The sequence below is a fragment of the Perognathus longimembris genome, chromosome 14 (assembly GCF_023159225.1).
Source record: "Perognathus longimembris pacificus isolate PPM17 chromosome 14, ASM2315922v1, whole genome shotgun sequence".
NCBI lineage: Eukaryota > Metazoa > Chordata > Mammalia > Rodentia > Heteromyidae > Perognathus > Perognathus longimembris.
The window spans coordinates 31,367,387-31,377,900 of record NC_063174.1 but is presented as its reverse complement, the minus strand read 5'-3'; the positions used below and the strand labels follow the sequence as shown (position 1 = coordinate 31,377,900).

The following is a 10,514-nucleotide window of genomic DNA, read 5'->3' as shown; positions in this document are numbered from 1 at the left end:
AAAGATCCTTTTCTACATGCCTTATTTTTTTATTCTTGGCTTCTAACACACCAACTTACTGCTTTATGATACGTGGACATATTTTTAACTCAATTTGCTGGTACTAAGGATGGCTGAGGAAATACTCATGATTCTCCCCCCTCCCCACCCATTGAGCATGCATCTTGTCTTTGATATCAAGTGCACTGGTCATTAGTGCCTTATATGAATAACTTCACTATGAAACAGTTCAGGCATTTAGAAACAAACTAGCAATGGACTTAACAGTTACTTTAATTCATTTTATAAATAAGCAACTGAGAATTTTGCTCCAAGGGGCTGCTTGTGTAGCCCATTCCATAAATTGCATTCTCCGAAGCATAAGGCACAATATGGTACGAATGCAGCTCTTCATAATAGAGAGACTGGGAACACCGTTCCTGTACCATAAACTTCAGCCGTTTTCTTGTATCAGAATAAGCAGTCTTATAGCAGGGAGCTTCTTTAAAGTATTCATAGCGCTCTTTCTCCGTTTCTAGATGGAGTTTCCTCAGCAAGTTGTTAATTAACACAGACCTTCTTAAGTAGGTTTCTGGATCTTCTAGAAACCTGAGCTTCTCTAGAGAAAGTTTGAGAATGCAAGTCCTGTCCTCTGGCAATATCAGGTGCTGCAAAGCAAACACAATCTTTTAAAATGAAAACTAAGTAGACAGTCAAGAGCCCATGGTGCATACCACAAAATGAAGAAACTAAGGGAGAAGTGGGGGGAGAATGGTAAAGGAGGTGACATAGAGAAGATGCATTATTTTCATAAACTGTTTTGTTAAATGGCACCTCATTTCTACAACTACAAGAGATAATTTTGTTTTAATTTTAAAGAAAATGAAAATGGGAGCTTTTTGCTACTGACACCATTTATAATTAAAAAACAACAACAACAAAATACATACTTACTTTTGGAAAATACCCATGGTAATCTTGATGTAAATCTTCTTCTTCTGCATATTTTCTCTTAAAGTAGGCTACTTTCGACGTTGTTAATGAATATGGTAAGACTTTCGTTGGATAAGCTAAACAAAATAGAGAGTCAGATATTATTATTGGGAAAGAGTGGTTTATGACATTAACTCTATTTGTCAAAAAGGAGCTTGTTAACCCACAAATTGATACCTTCTCCTCACTGAACAACCCAGGAATGTTGTCACTGCCATTGTCCTTGACTCAAAAGGCTGTGGCAGGCCCAAAATGAATCATCTAAATGTGGAGAGTCAGGTTTGTTTCCTTCTATAGCCCTTCTGAAGTCAAACGCTAAAACTCTTTTAAATTCCACATCTTTTAATATCAAGGTGAGACTGATGTGCAAAACATAATCAGAGGAGATAAGCAACTTATTAGTCTGTTAAACTCCTCAATTCACCGCAAATATTAATGCAGTTAGGTTATTTCAACTGGCCTAAAATGGTTGGTGACACAATTACACTTTTTAGGAAATAAGTATGTATGGCTAAAATCCTATGAACATTGTTACAGTATACCCATCATCCTAGTACATGGCTTAATGGGTATCTGTCATAAGTAAATGAAAGAAATGTAAGGCTCTGGCTAGTAAACTTGATTTCGGCATAATCTGAAAGTGAAAATCTTTCCCTTTCTCCTTCAAAATACTATTGTTGATATACTGTACCAGAAATAGTGGTTTCCTTGTATCAGAATAAGTAGTCTTGTTACCAGGAACTTCTTTAAAGTAGTTATAATTCCCTTTCTCCATCTCTAAATGTATCTTCCAAGTTGTTAATTAACTTGTTAACTGACTTGTTTAAGGAAAGATAGAGTTCCTGAGTCAAGAAAGATTTCTAGAAAAAATCCAGTGAAGGGAGTTCCTTGAGTGTACTCTAGGTGGCGCTCAGACCACAAAAAGGAGGCAGGATCAACCAAAAGACAAATGGCTTCCAATATATTCAAATCAATGAATGAATTCTGAAAGTAAATTGAGTACAATTCAGTGGATGATCAACCTCAGGGGATCAGATCAGAAAGTAAGCTCATTCTTAAACATAATTTATATTATTTTTACCGTATACTCTCAAATATGTCTGTTGAAATCATTTAGTTCACACAAAAAAAGTGAGGTTGACAAGGTACTGGTTAAATGTACCATAAGACGTGTGATGCTTTCCCCCTAAAAATCTCTTATTTTTAAGTTATATATTTAAAACAGACTTAAGGTGCCTGGCTCTTCTAGTTTTTCCTCTGACTTGACATCTGCAAGAAATTTCCTGCAGCTTTTTATAGCTGGGTAGTTTTCCCTGAACAAACAGGGAAAGTTAAAAGTCACACCTGAAAGCATTCCAAATTCTCGGTGGTGTCATAGTAGATTGTAAACTCAAGAGAACTTTAAATTAAAGGGTGTGTTTTGTTAGTGGAATCAAAACTCTTAAATCACTTATGTGTCTAACCTAAAAAACAAAGTGATAGGGAATGATAGCTGAAGCAAATTTAATGGTTGGGTTTTTTTTTATGGGTGGTAGGAAGGACAGTACTGAGATTTGAACTGGGGGGGGCCTTGTGCTTTCTAGGCTAGCACCTTACCCTTGTACTATATCTGCTTACTCCAGACCTGTTATATGTATGCGACCCCTGAATCTAAAAAGCAATATCCAACTTGTGTGGATTTTTCACTGCCTTCAAAGGGTTGAGGGGAAAAAAAGAACAAAAAAAGATTATGTATGAAAAACAAGTAATGAATTACTAAGCCCAGTTCTCTCTGAGTTGTTTTTAGCCAACTGCATTTCATTAGAAGGATTTTAAAGTACTTAATGAAATAATTAGGTGATAACACTTTGTTTATCCCTTGCGATATGTATTCCTACTTCTTTTACAATATCTAATGTAATGGTAGTATTCAAATGTTGGGGAGCACCAGAGTCACCTGAAGGCTCATTATACTAAATGGTTGCCCCCCACCTTCCTCCTTCCTGCGGGCTTCAGTAGGTAGTGGGAAATTTGCATTTTAAACAAATTTCTAGCCACTGTCAGTGCTGCTGGTCTGGGAACCCCGTGCTGGGAGCCTCAGACAGCATGACAGGAATGGACGTTAGTGCAACAAAAGCCAAGCTGAAATCAGTCAATCAATTGATTGCCTTAAGATCAGAATGCCAAGCAACTGGCTTTATTGATTCTTTTGGCTGTTGCTGCTATTTCTTCCTGGGCAATGCTTTAGTCTCATGAACACAATAACCAGGGCGATTTTAACTAGAGAGTAAAGAATGAAGTCACTTTTCAACAGGAATTCCTCAGTTCACATTAAGAAGCATCAATGTCAGTTATTAGCATCCTAGGCTAGACAGGCCACACATTTCTCTTTTTAGCAAGGTCCAATGAATTATCACAGTAAAGGGAGCAGTGAGGAAATACTTGGAAATGAGAAGAGTTTTTCCATAAGCAAACATTGTTTTTATATGTATATATAATGTATAAAGAATATATATACACATATATTAAATGTCTTCTTAATTTATCTCCCAAAGTAATGCAAAATCTACAGCATTTACAACCAATTAAAAAACCTTCAATGAATGATACAAGACAGGAAAGGTTAGTTTTGAGAACCAAATGTCAGAGAGACTTATTTTTCAGGCTCCAAGATCAAGATAAAGCTATGCATATAAAGCGATTCTGGGGTTCAAAAATACTGACTATATTCAAGCAGTTAGCCTAAGATGATACAGAATGCATGAGACGATTCTCAAAAGGTCTGGATTTGAGACTCAGTTCCTCTGCGGGCAGTACACTTGCCAGATAGCTTATTGCGCTTAAAAGAAAAAAAAAAAGCCACCCCCATAGGTTGTTGAAATGCTGAAAAGCTTTCACAGCTGGTATGGGCTTGGCAATTACTTCTTTGCCGGCTGTTCAGCTATTTGTAATGCTTTCCACATCCAATTTTAGAGCATGGTTATTGCCAACTTTTAGGCTAAAATATATAACAAACCTAAGTTCATATATCTGTTTTCTTGTTGGATTAAAAGGCAAAAAAAAAAAAAACAGGGCTAGAAACTATTTCTTGATAATGTGGTTCGGTTCTGCCTCCACTCTGCAGATGAGGAAACCGTGGGTCGGAGAGGTCCTGGGGTTCATAGTCTGCATTGTGGCTATGGGTTGGGGTTTTGAAGTCTGTGGAAACCAGGCTTGAACTCCAGCTCTACCATTTCTTCATCATTTAATTTGGAACAAAGTACATAAACTCACCACAAATCCTTTCTGGAAAGTGGGGATATAAATATGCTGGCTCATAAAATCACAGAGATAATTTGTGCAAAGTGGCACTATGCTTAGCATGTAGTAAGTGCTCAAACAACATCCCTGATAAGTATCCATAGACACAGATCAATCACACAGAAGCAAAATCTGAACTGGCCTCCTAGAGACCTTAGATTGTCACTAGACAATTGAAAGACTTCAATAAGTTATTTCTAATGATCAAGTTGAAAAGTACAGTGCAGATTCTAGAAAGATTCTAGAAAGCAAAATGCTTCTGGTTTGCTGCCATTGGTAATACATTTTGGGGTGAAGGAAATATAGATTGTTTTTGAAACATCCATATTCTCACTGGGATAATGAATTAGAGTTACTCTGACCATGCAAATAATGAAGTTCATTTGTTATTCAGTTTGCACATATAATTCTGCACGTTTACCATACTCCTAAAGCTAAAATCCAACCTCAGTCTGTAAATCCAATAAAGCTGATGAAATGGACCAAAAAGAGCTAAATGACTTTGTCTTTCTATTCCAGCTTTGAGAACAGTATATAAATTATAAAACAGAATTAGGCTGAACCTAAATTTATCTCTCAAGGTGAAATGGCCACTGCTAGCTTGAATATTAAAATTGTTTTTAATGCTGTAACCTCTGGGCACACAAAATATCTGTGCCAGCCTCTGATGCATTTCACAAAGTAAAATTTTGACAAGCAACAAATTAAAAGTCACAGATAGAGTGACCACCCATCATTAGTGTCCAGTACAGTACAATTCATACTTATCTCTTCAAATAAATGTTTAAAATATAATTACAAAAGATTGCTCAAATGCTCTTCCTTATTATTCTTGCTTCTGCCTCCAGACAACTCCAGTCCTGTTATTGTACAAGTGATTTCATTTGGTACATGGCCCAGGCAGAGGACATTAAGAAAATATCATCAGCAAATTAATTTACAAACACTTTGAGAAAACAGACGAAAGCCAAAGAACAACTCTGTCATAGTAATCTTTCTTCATCAGAGAAAAAGCCCAAGAGAGGGTCATGGGATTTTCATTTTCTTCCCAACACATCATTGAGCACATTGCAAAAACCAAATTCGATGTGTGTGTCCTGTCCATAGACAGATGGTGGGGAGTGATCAATGTTGGGAAAAGTGAGTTCGATTTTGATCAACAACTAACTTGTATTGGGGACAAAGCATGAATCCCAGTTTTACGTTTACTTCTTAATTTCTCTTTGTGTAATGATATCCTAGGATGAGCCTTGAAAAGTGTGTGTCCCTATATATCTGCATAATGCTTTCCTGGTGGAAAACTCTCAGATCTCCTCTAGAGCCATGGCTGCTTTTGTTTATCAAGACTTCAGACTTAACTCTTTAGTCACCACAAGCTACCGTCTATCATCTTGCTGCATAGCTTAAGATATTTTAGCATAACCTGTCCCACAGCTCAAGTTCAAATACTAGCCCTACAATAATTTTTTTTCCTAGTGTTTTTGAGCAAGACATTTAAGTTCAAAGAGACTGAGTTTTCTCATCATCTTTTAAATGGGGGAATGATATCAAACTTAGTGAGTGGTATGTCAATTTGATGAGCTCTCGTGGTGTGTGTGTGGGTGTGTGTGTGTGTGTGTGTGTTGGTACTGAGACTTGAACACACTGTCCCTCAGCTTGTTTGATCAAGGCTCTACCACTTGTGCGACCATTCCACTTCTGGCTTTTTAGTAGTTAATTGGAGATACGAAATTTGTTTGCACAGTCTGGTTTTGAACTGTAAACCTCATATCTCAGCCTACTGAGTAACCAGTATAACAGGTTTGAGCCACCAGCATCCAGCTAGATGAGATTTTTTTTAAAGCATTTACTCAATGCCTACTCACAAATGCTCATATTTTCTGCTCAATAAATGTTATGTATTATTACTGCAGTGACCTCATTTTGGAAATCATAAATACATATCCTACTTAGCAGCATTATGTTATATATAGGGCATTTATCCTCTCCTTGGTGCTAGGAACAGGTTGTATAAAACATTCATAAGTGTATTCACAAAGCTAGGCTGGTGCAAAGTTCAAGACTGCAAAGCTGTGCTTTCTGTATACTTTAGCTCTGTTGACATTGGAAAATACTCCATCAACTACCTTTCTTCTCTCATAAGCACTTGCCCAGCACCTTTCTGTGTAATGTGCTCTAGGGTGGCAGAACCTAGTGCCAATTTTAAGCTCTAAATCAATGGAGCAATCTGTTTTGTCAGATTTATCCTCTTCCCCAGGCACAATATTGACTTTACCGGCAATTTAGAGTTATCCACATGTTGAAGATTCTGGAAGACTATCTTAGGGTCTTCCAGAGATACTGACAGCCAATGACTTAAAAGCCTGTCTCAAAACACCATCAGTGTTGTCTGGTATCAGACTCCACGTCTCTTGGCATAGCCTCAAGCTCAGGCATGTAATATTTAAAAGAATATCAGCAGCTCCACAGCCCATCTTATTCCACTGGAAATTGTCTCTGAATCAAAAAAGAGCACCATTAAATGAGATATGGCCCGCCAAGCAATAACAAATTTACCATAGATGCTGATCCAAAGCCAATTTTTCAAAATAACCTAGACCTACTAATGCTAGAGGTCAAGCACAGTAGACTGCTTGGATGCGCTCTGTGATTTAACACCTTCTAGAAGCAAATTTTTGGTTTGGGGCTTAATGTTCTATTTTTCTTTACCTGAGAGCCTGGTAATGAATGAATCAGAAAGAACATTGTCCAAACAATCACATTACCGGATGTAGCTTGCAAGAACTATCTGACAAAATACCCATTCTTTAGCAAAGAAAAAGCTCAATAATATCTAGAGAAATCCTGTAATCTCCTTTGATACTGAAGACTGGTACTCGGAAAAGAGCCTAACTTACTGATCTATGAATACCAACAGCCTTTTGGGAAGTGTTCGATCTGTATCGTCTAAATTATTTTTTAGTGCTTGTGATTGAACCCAAGGCCCATGAATACTAGGCAAAAACTCTACTACTGAACTACATCCTTAACCTTTATCTTTCATTTTTGATACCACCATCACCACTTGGCCTTTGCGTATAGCACCATAAACATCTAAGAAGTCAATATTGCTCTGGTATCTATGAGGGGAAAGAAAAATTCAAGATGGAACTTGTCATTACATTTCTTGTTAAGAGCAAGTGTTTGAAAATTGTGTAAGGAGTGGGATGAGTCTCCAGGCTCCCTCAATATGGAAGCTGATCTGTGTTCCCACCTGGCAGCACAGTGAAATGACATTCATTCACTGGGTGCTTTTCCTAAAGAGATGTAGGTGCTTTGTTAGATTGGGTTACGTTCAAGCTCAGACAATCCCCTTAAGTCAGTGTTCAGTCTTATCCTGAATAGTGTGAGCCATAAAATGATAAGACAAAATAGTACCTGGGGACAGAAAGGAGACTCCAGACTCTCTTTGCAGTATCTCCAGCATTTCTTTCTACTTTATCTCAGGAACCCTTTTGCTAAGCATATAAAGTCACCCTGTACTCTGGTCCCGCCCAACATCACCCCAGAAACCACTGACTGAGAAGACTCCTGTCTATTTGCTACTAAGAAGACTTGTTGCATTTTACCTGCCATAATCTCTAATACAAAACAAAGTCTTTTATTTTCTAAGTATTAGGCTAAGCTACATTAATAAACCATTAGTGCTTTTCAGTAATGTCTTCCCACCAATCCCACTGAGAATTAGTGCAGTAAACTTAATGGCTTTTTATTGGCCCATTGTAGAACTTGAAGTAGGGAATAAAGGAAAAAAAAGCCAAAAATTATTGTGTTAGACTAAAAAGGAGAAACATTAACATATTGACTGTATTTATATTTCAAATATATATTTCAAATATACATATATGTACATATATACATCTATATGTGTATATATATTCATATATATGTATATGAAATAGAGAACTGTCAAGGATTGGCTCATTGTCTGATGTGAAGCAGACTTCTTCTGTTCCTTTGCTTTCCTGTTGAATGGATGGGTTTAGGTCAATTTGCTCCTCCTTCTGTTCCTGAGAGATATTTCCTTTTACTCCCCACCCCTCCTCAGGTTCCTGAAGCACATATTGTTTTGACAATAAGAGCAATCTGAGCTGGACCGTCTTTGGTTTGGGGGTCTTGTTGTAATGCCAGTGTTTGGACTGCTAAATCTGGCTGGAGTGAGCCATCAGTAGGATGCTCAGGTGTGGGGGCAAGGATTTTCTTCTTTTAGTAAAAGTTTTAGACATGCTTCATGGCATCTCCCAAATCCTCTGAAAGTATCTCACCCTAACATCGAACCTGAGTGCTTATATACATCTAAAAGCTTCCAAATTCAGTGTGCACAAGAACCAGTCCATCTAAGCTTTACGCCCCTTGGCAATGTTCCCTTCCTAATCCATACCTGTATAATATAGTTGGCATATGTGTGATGGTGGTAATGAGATCTTTAAATACAATTCTTTTAAAAAATCTCTGCTTATGTTCCACGCATGGGTGAAGTCACTCCAATTGTAGATCCATCCAAATTTATATTATAATGATATTAACTGATTTAATTTTTATTTTTAGCCAAATACTAAAGTAATGATTTTCTGATAAATGGGTTTTTTTAAAAAAGGGGATCTGTTCATCGACATTGCACTGAATATGTTCTGTATAGTATTCATCATGGAACCAAAATTTAAATGTAATAACCTCTTTCACTTGCCCTTTGCATAGCAACAGGGGTCTCTGTGGAAAGCCAAACTAGTTCACATAAAGGACACTGATGCGTAAACTCCTATGCAGATTGCATAAGAGATGATATATATCTAAATTACTAATGCATGAGAGAAAAGCATGAACATGAACTAAATATTGTGGCTGCTTTGCTCAAGCTTTCCTAAGAGTGATGGTGCAGACAGACTCCAAACACACCTCATAGCAGTTGGTAGTAAATCAAATAGACTAAGCATGATAGAAGAAAGAATCCGAGTGGGTGTTACTAAAGACTATTGAATTCAACACTTAACTTTTTTGATGGTTCCAAGGATTATCCTTAATGCTTCCTATTTTTAAACTACAGATGTTTCTGTAAGCAGCTACAGAGATAATGTCACATTTCATGCTACTCATAAATCCATACCATAAGGCTAGGTAACATTTCAAGTAGGTGTCTGAATAGAAAATATTCTGTTTTTATTTTTAGTAAAGGCAGGCTAAGGAGCAGGCAAAAATGCAACGTGATATATATTTACGAGGGAATCTGATTGCTATGTGCTGGCAGTTTTCTCCTGCACACAGATAGAACAGCACATGTGAAAGTCACACAGTGCTACAAAGCCAAGTGCTCGTGTAAACAACAGATTCCCTCTTAAGCACTGAGTGTCAAGTGCTTAGTATAGACAGGTTTCTACCATCACAAACTTAATGCAGATTAAATTTAAAACATTGCCACAACCTCTTCAAGCAACTTGGGGGGGGGGGGTTCTCATCATTTCTTTCATCCAGGTGTGCACCAATGTGCTCAGATTTTCACTTGACACATTCCCAGAGCCAGTCTAACTAATTTGGTCCACTCTGCTCACCACACGAGTCTATGGAAAAGCTGCCAGCCCACAAATATCCTTTATATACAAACCCATATGGACTTCTACCCAGAAGCCATCTACATAAACAACCCTTTCTATTGATTTTGGGAGTTATGGTAATGCTACATTAGCATTTATTTATCTGGATACATATTTAACCAGTCATATCTGCTCAGTTAGTGATTACCTGGTAATGCTGACTCAATCTGCAATGTGTATTTCTAGGACAGCTTCAGGAAATCTGGTGAGAGTTCTCCGTGGTGCAGCGAGCATTTCTCACAGCCTCGGGCTCATGAATGGTTTACCTGCGATCTTGAAACAAGGAGACACATGCAAATAACATCAGACAGTCAGGACTTCGCTAACAGGATCCGATTATCAAATCAGAAGAAAGCTTGCAATAGGACACAAAAGAGGTTTGGAGCCAACTTGGAATAGATAGATAGATAGATAGATAGATAGATAGATAGATAGATAGATAGATAGATAGATAGATAGATAGATAGATAGATAGATTCAATCATTACAGTCACTTTAATGTTCCCCAGATTGAAGTTTAAACATGGAAAGTCTTATCCATCCTAAGAAATTTGGAGACAACCAAGTAAGTGATCTCACTAAGTTGTTTATTTGAGTGATTAATTTTAAAGGCCATTCATGAGTTGATTTGAAAAC

At 37.4% G+C, this 10,514-nt stretch overlaps 1 long non-coding RNA gene across 2 annotated transcripts; it reads right to left on the bottom strand.

Annotated features, from left to right (window-relative positions):
• Positions 1-258: 258 nt before the first annotated feature.
• On the bottom strand, positions 259-10,151 carry LOC125363643. Of its 2 annotated transcripts, none has more exons than XR_007213259.1 (3): positions 6,409-6,608; positions 934-1,049; positions 259-647 (listed from the first exon to the last, which is right to left on the bottom strand). It is a non-coding gene; the product is annotated as an uncharacterized LOC125363643 (long non-coding RNA). The 2 variants fall into 2 exon arrangements; XR_007213258.1 differs by lacking the exon at positions 6,409-6,608 and adding an exon at positions 10,027-10,151 and having other exon boundaries at positions 272-647.
• Between the last annotated feature and the right edge of the window lie 363 nt (positions 10,152-10,514).